The sequence below is a fragment of the Tiliqua scincoides genome, chromosome 6 (assembly GCF_035046505.1).
Source record: "Tiliqua scincoides isolate rTilSci1 chromosome 6, rTilSci1.hap2, whole genome shotgun sequence".
NCBI classification, from domain to species: domain Eukaryota; kingdom Metazoa; phylum Chordata; class Lepidosauria; order Squamata; family Scincidae; genus Tiliqua; species Tiliqua scincoides.
In genome coordinates this window covers 58709164-58717250 of record NC_089826.1, presented here as the reverse complement: position 1 = coordinate 58717250, position 8087 = coordinate 58709164, and the positions used below count along the sequence as shown (strand labels likewise).

At 43.1% G+C, this 8087-nt stretch overlaps 1 pseudogene; it reads right to left on the bottom strand.

The window, feature by feature from the left end:
* Nucleotides 1–256: 256 nt before the first annotated feature.
* Nucleotides 257–373, bottom strand: LOC136656356 (5S ribosomal RNA; annotated as a pseudogene).
* Between the last annotated feature and the right edge of the window lie 7714 nt (nucleotides 374–8087).

Below are 8087 nucleotides of genomic sequence, written 5' to 3'. Positions count from 1 at the left end.
GTTGATGAACTTATTGGAGACATGAGGATGGCGATCAGTGAGCTGATTAACTGATACTTTCTGGGCCAGGGAAGCCTTAGGTTATAAATATCCTCTCTTTTTCTACAAGTGGAAGTGGGTTTTTCTAAGAGTAGAATCTATATTGAACTGCCCAGGCTTAGCATAGTTTGGCTGAGGAAATTTGTTTCAGGTCTAGAACATAAGAAAATAAGAACAGGTTGGTTGGCAACCTTCAGTCTCGAAAGACTATGGTATAAGCCTACAGCACCCGGTATTCCCAAGCAGTCTCCCATCCAAGTACTAACCAGGCCTGACCCTGCTTAGCTTCCAAGATCAGACGAGATTGGGCATGTGCAGGGTAACAGTTGCAGCCCCACTGGGTAAGACCATAGGCTCATCTAGTGCAGCTTCCTGTATCTCACAGCAGCCCACTAAATGCTCCAGGGAGCACACCAGATAACCTCATTCTGGTGCCCTCCCTTGCATCTGGTATTCTGACATAGCCCATTTCTAAAATCAGGAGGTTGCACATACACATCATGGCTTGTAACCCGTAATAGATTTTCCTCCAGAAACTGGTCCAATCCCTTTTAAAGGCGTCCAGGCCAGACGCCATCACCACATCCTGTGGCAAGGAGTTCCACAGACCAACCACATGCTGAGTAAAGAAATATTTTCTTTTGTCTGGTCTAACTCTTCCAACACTCAATTTTAGCGAATGTCCCCTGGTTCTGGTGTTATGTGAGAGTGTAAAGAGCATCTCTCTATCCACTCTATCACTATCCACTCTGAAAGGTCTACTAAATGTATAAGTTTATACATCATTGTGCTTAGTAGTTTCAGATTTTAGGCAGCATTTTCTTTCATAATTAAGGGTGAAACGCCTGGAACAACTAAATTCAAGGAATGTAAAGCCCATAGGAAGACCTATACATTTGGTTCCTAAATTATTCTGTAGCTGCAAAGGACATTCTTTGTGCCTGCTTACAGAGGAACTAAATATTGGTGCAGTAAGAAAAATATTTCTGAAAATGTTATGGGAGTGAATAAAATATCTTTAAATGAAAGTGTTCCATGTGCAATAATTTCAGAATTTAAACCCCAAAAATCTAGTAAATCCAAATTAATTCAGGAAGTACCTGCTTGCTGCCTGTACAGTTCATTACTTGCTGAACTAGATGAAGTGGGGAAGATCTGGCCTGGAAGGGGAATGGAGATGGCAGCAGCCTCTGTTGCCGAATCCCAACTCTCCCCCCCCCCAAGCCAGGGGACCCAAAATGGGTCTCCTTGGCTCTGCACCTGCTCAGCTGCAAGCACAGGAGACCCATTGCTGCTGGCTCCTGCCTATCTGGGGTAAGGGAGCAAACACTCCCTTCCCCTGAGGAGACATTTGGCAGTACCCTGGCACCCACAGGATTCAGCGGTCACCATTTTGACGCTGCTGGAGCCATGCGTGCAGGGAGATTTAGGATTGGCTGCCGGTTTGTAAAGCATTCTGAATTCTTAAAAGAGACTGATCATCAACTAACTCACTTAGAAACTCCCATTTGAGAAGCTATAGTCTACCAAATAAAAGGTTAGAGATCTCTGGGGTGGGTAGACCGAAAAGAGCAAAATCCAGGAAGACATTAAGAACTGATCATTTGACTTGACATCGGGGGAGGGGGATTATTTGATAATAGGTTGGGGTGGATTGAAAGGGATTTATTGAAGAGGATTTGATTGCTAGGTTATTGTGGAGTATTTTTGTGGAGAGAGGAAATGGAATCTGACTTCGATTTTAACAAGGGAGATTTGTCTAAGGAGTACAGAATCCTTTGCTTGAGAGAGAGAGAGAGAGAGAGAGAGAGAGAGAGAGAGAGGACTGCTTGAGTAACGATAGTGAAATGACTAATCTGATTGAAAGAGAGTTATTTCTGAGGCTTGAAAGGAGTATGTGGGAAGAATTGTACATATGGATGGTGGTGAAGGAGAAAAATATTGAAATACTGTAGCACAACAAAGAAAATTAAACAGTACCAAGGAAAGAGAGCTATTGCTGTTTACTGCAGAAAAACAAGAATGGAGAAGAATGGAGAAAAAAGAAGAAAAGTTGCAACAATACTACCAAATATATTTGGTTCTAGAAAATATTCCTAGGCACATTTTGAACCTATAAGGGAAAAGCTATAATAGCAATAAAGTCAAAAAGCAAAACAAAACAAAAAGATAATTTAAAGATTGTGGGTCATCCAGAATAACTACTACAGGCTGTAATTCATTAACACATAGAAACTACTAAACATTTTGGCTGCAGTCCTACAAATGGGACAGGCAGAGTTTCCAGGCCTCTATTTCCTCCAGAGGTGCCCCTGCTGCTTTCTACTAGAAAGGGCATCTTTATGGGGAAACTGAAAAGCAAAGGCTGCATGTGTATACGAGATAGAAATGCTATTTTGAATAACTTTAATACACTTGTGTACAGATTAAAACAATCCTGATTCATGAAAATCAGAAGTGTCTGCCAGAAAGCTCTAGCAGGCATTCTGAGGCACAGGGAGGTTGCACGCAGCCTCCCATGCTTCAGAAAACAGGTCAGACTGCAGATTTAATTATCCTTGGTTTTCGGCATCTGCAGGGGATCTGGGAACAGGACACACACACCCCAACCCTGGCCAAGGAACATCCTGTATTTTCATTGGGAAAATGGTGCATGAGAAGGACTTAACCCCCTCTTTCCTATAGTACAGTCACTACCTGGATTTTCTTTCTTCTCCAAGGCTACTCTTTACAAAATTTTGCAACAGATTTTGGATCATACCTTTGCAAATACACCATCTAGTTCCACCCTCCAGCTAGTTGATAGCAACAGAATTTAAGTAGCTTAACTTTACATGGGACTATAGTTTTTCTAATTAAACTACACTATTTACTTCAACTGATCAATGGTTTTTACTTGAAGTTCAGATGCAAAAATAGTTGATTCACAGCCCAATCCTATGGGCCCGTAACAAGGCTGAAACAAACATTCCAGCAGCAGATGAGAGATGTCCATCAACCCTAGTAAATGTGCGCAGGAGGTGGGAGGGAAGCAGGGGATAGGTGGAACAGGGAAGGGGAGGGGCAGGCAGGAGGGCAGAATGGGACCAGGAAGGGGCAGCTTCAGGCAGCATCCATTGGATCCTAATCCCCTTCCTGGCCTTGATCTATTGTCCGGGGTCCATGCAGATCTGCACCCGCTATATTGCTGAGACAGGTCCAAGTAGATCTGGTGGCCCAACACGGGTTTACCCCAAGGTGGCCTTTGGAAGCCTAAACATCCCTGCAGGATTCAGGGGACACCATACTGGCACCACTACATTGCCATGCAAGGAGTTAGATAGAATTGGGCTGTCACTTTTAGTGCCTTTTACCAGAATAAGAAACCTCATAATGACACTCTCAGAAAGCAATACAACGTCCCGAATGAAGTACATATATCAATGAGGGGTGGGGATGGGGATTGCTGTGAGCACAACACCTTAAAAGCCAAACTCAAGTGTAATTTTTTTTAAAAAGTTGACCTATAAATAGTACTGCTAAAGATTGAGTGTGGGAAGGGAAAGTCTAGAATTTTGCCTCCTGAAGGATGATGTCCCCAAAATAAATCTGGTGTGATCCACAGATGCAGCTGAAATACACATTAGCTGTGAGCTTTGGATCAAGCCCTTAAGATGCTTCTTGGCTATATCAGGTTTCTCTATTGCATGCTCATCTACCTGACTCGTTCTTTTGTTTAGCTGGAGAAGATTAGTAGAAAGTGACACAAAGAGCTCCCTCCTGCTGTTTATTTCTTCCCCTCATAATCCCCTAACTGCAGCTGCAGTTTTCCCCCCAGCAGGTGTGCTTTGCTCCCAGGTCTGGTAGATATTCTGCCTCATCCACAGCCTCAGTTCTGCCAGCCAGTGAGTGAATATAGCCAACTGAGTACTGCTCACGGTTTCAGTGTTATAGACTTGCTCCCTTCTCTCTTTTTTACACGGATCCTGTGAGACACGCCTTAAGTGGTGTTTATACTAGCAACAACAGCTACAGACATTTCCATTTTAACTACAAATGTATGTGTTGTAATAAAATTGACAGCGCAATCCTAATTTGCGCTGGAACAAGCAGGCCAATGGGCCTGCTCTGTATCAATCGCAAGTTGGGGCTGGCTATGGATCGGCCTGAGGCAAGGGGAAACTTTTCCCCTTGCTCCAGGGAGAACTGCAGTAGCTGCAGGGCCTGTAGGCAGGCAACGGGAGAGCAGGGGATGGAGTCAGGATCCGGCACCTGTGCCGGATCCCGACCCCGTTCCCAGGCAGCGCGGCACAGCTCTGGGCTGTTCAGATATGTGCCACCTCTTTAGGTGGCCTCCCCATTCCAGCGCAAGTTAGGATTGTGCTGCCCAACTGTTATTTTTTTCAGTCTTTTTCGGTGGGGTGTATTCTTGAATTCTTGCAACTTAGTCACCTGTAAGATGCTGGCCAACTATATTATATGTGTGCAAAAGTATTTACTTCAGCATAAGTACATGATCTCCAATCGAAACAAATATATTTATCACCTGTACTAGTGTGCATATGGGATATAAATAATATACAGCAATGGTTGGGCAATTTTTACAATGGGCAATTTTCACAATGGAAAGAGGTGAAAAGCGGTGTGCCCCAAGGGTCTGTCCTAGGACTGGTGCTTTTCAACCTGTTCATAAATGACCTGGAGACAGGGTTGAGCAGCGAGGTGGCTACGTTTGCAGATGACACCAAACTTTTCCAAGTGGTGGAGACCAGAAGTGATTGTGAGGAGCTCCAGAAGGATCTCTCCAAACTGGCAGAATGGGCAGCAAAATGGCAGATGCGTTTCAATGTAATGTACATTGGGGTCAAAAATCAAAACTTCACATTTAGGCCGATGGGTTCTGAGCTGTTTGAAACTCATCGGGGGGGGTGGGTGCTGGTGGACAGCTCGATGGAAGTGTCGAACCAATGTGCAGCAGCGGTTAAGAAGGCTAATTCTATGCTAGGGATCATTTGAAAAGGTATTGAGAACGAAACGGCTATTATTATAATGCCGTTGTACAAATCTAAGGCCACACCTAGAGTATTGTGTCCAGTTCTGGTTGCCACATCTCAAAAAGGACATACAGGTCCAGACGTTATACACAGATTTTTTATACATGGATTTGACTCAACAGGAACGGCCCCTGCAAATGAGAAGGAATGTGCTGATCCCTGGGGAAGGGGAGAAATGCATCCCTTTAAAATCAGTTTAAAAAACTGAACAGTCCTTTAACAATAGCCTTGTTAATATGAGAGAGAGAGAGAGAGAGAGAGAGAGAGAGAGAGAGAGAGAGAGGGCAGCTGGTTGACAATCCATCAATCCTTCTCTCTCCAGGCGCAAGCTCTCTCCTACCTTTCCCCTGAGCACATGAAAGAAAGGTGATCACTTTGCATTGGTGAAGGGAGAGGCTGAGTAAAGTGCATTTGTAAGCGCTTGGAGGAGGACTGATTGATGGATTGTCTTCTTAATGACTCTTATCTTACATCACAAAGGTCAGCAAGGCTGTTTTTAAATCACGAAGCACAGAAACTTGGTTTTTTTAAATTGATTTGCTATTTTTTTTTTTGCCATCCACGTGAGTACTTGGAACAGAACCCTCACGAAAAATGAGGCTCAACCTTTATAGTGGAGTGGAAAAAGTGCAAAAGAGAACAACTTAAATGATTACTGGGCTGGGGCACCTCCCTTATGAGGAAAGGCTACAGCACTTGGGGCTCTTCGGTCTAGAAAAAAAGGCACCTGAGGGGGACATGATTGAAACATACAAAATTATGTACGGGAAGGATAGAGTGGATAGAAAGATGTTCTTTTTCCTCTCACACAACACCAGAACCAGGGGCATCCACTAAAATTGAGTGTTGGGAGAGTTAGGACAGAAGAAAGAAAATACTTCTTTACTCAGCATGTGGCTGGTCTGTGGAACTCCTTGCCACAGGATGTGGAGATGGCATCTGGCCTGAATGCCTTTAAGAGGACAAATTTCTGGAGGAAAAGTCCATCATGGGTTACAAGCCATGATGAATAAGTGCAACCTCCTGATTTTAGAAATGAGCTACGTCAGAACGCCAGATGCAAGGGAAGGCACCAGGACACACGTCTCCTGTTGTCTGGTGTGTTCCCTGGGGCATTTGGTGGGCACTGTGAGATACAGGAAGCTGGACTAGATGGGCCTATGGTCTGATCCAGTGGGGCTGTTCTTATGTTTCCAAACCAGAGGGCTGTGACCCACCAGCCAGGGAAGCACCTGTCCCTGCCCCTTTAAGGGGTGGGGAGAGGAGGAAGGCAGCAACACGATTCCCAGGACTGCACAGCTGCCAGGAAGGAGGGAGGGTTTTTTTTTTACTTACCTTAGGAAGTGCCACCTAAGGTAAGTGCCACTCTTAGGGGTGTGGGGGCCCCCACAGATGCCTCGACAGAGCTCCCCAAGCCTCCAAACATTAATAATCTGATCAAAAATCAGAAGTGGTTCTCAATCTTTTTTCACTGTTTTGAAGGCTTGGGGGGTCCTGCAGAGGTGCCTGCAGGGCTCCCTGTACTTCCTAGAGGCAAGTACTCTCCCAGGTAAATATAAACCCACCCATCCCCTGCAGCAGCATGACCCTGGGGATCACATTGCTGCCATAGCCCCTCCCCTGCACATACTTACAGTGCTCCCAACTACCTTGTCAGAGTTTGGGAAGTACTGATATAGAGGACAAAAGTGAAATTACAAAGTATGTACCAAATATATATGAAGCGGCCCTGACTCCATTTTTGGAAGGGAAAGGAAATGCTGACATCCAGCAAGACAGCAACAGATGGTGAACACAGTTGTAAACAAAACAGCACGTAAGGAACTGAAAGAAACAGATACAGGTAGATTGTCACATCCCAGTTAAAGAGGGGCTAAAGTAAATGTGCTATTGTCCATGAAATCTTCTTTGACCATCCTCTGATGACAAGTACTGAGGCCCTTCAAAAGCTGCAGTGTCTTCACATATGGAAGAGAATTCCCAAGTCATATCTTCTGTGTAAACCTTATTCTAGTAGATTTATATCTTAAGAGTGATATTAAATGAATAAACCTGATAATACTTGCTTTAACAGTGAAATATCTACTGCAGGTTATGCAAATAAGCTTTCAAATAATATATGAAACAAAAGCCACTGGTGTGTTTTAGTTTTAAATTTAAAAAAAACATGAAATGTAAAATGAAAGAACAGGCAACACAATACTGATCACTTTGAACAACAATATTCTCATCCTACCATTAAAAGTTGGACCTTTCATTCCAGTTAAACCAATGAAAAAACCAATGAAATATTGCTGTTTCTTACTAAATAAAACAATTATGTATAAATCTATATGCTTCATAAAAATAGGAAAAGAATGAAAAATTGGATCTATACCTTCTTGTTCACCTTCCAGTTATAGTTCTATTAGAAATTATTTATCTTAAAAAAAAACCTTGTCACTGAATCTATTAATAAAACAAGAATTTTATGTGGTATCTACTTTATGCTTTTAGAGGGTTCGTTTGTTGTATGCATTTGTACCCTAAACTGAAAAAAATTACCTGCTGAGACACAAATCCTTCAAAAAGACTTTCTTTGTTCCATTATTGAATTTCTGAAAATCAGTGCTAAATCTTAACTTCTACCTCCTTGACCCAGATTCCAATACTGGAGGGGAAAAAACTGGCAATAATTTTTGTGTAAAACCTTTGGAAAAAGAGAGGAAGTTAAATTCCTAAAGATGTTTTGAAGGAAAATCTTTGAAGTGTTACCAGGTCAGACATTTTGACAAAACAAAACAAAACAAAAAAAATCCATCTCTATGCTCCGTTGCTGCCACCAGTGCTAACAATTATAAGCTCTCCGTGTTGTGAATAATTCAGAATCTCATCTGTTCCATTCAGTGTAAAGGCAATGTTGAGAGAACAAGGTCAGTCGCCTCCACCATCCCAGCCACTGACTTTTCCACCCTGACACCAGTCTGATTGCATGATACCCCTAGTGTTTGACATGCATTCCCTGACAGGTTCTTA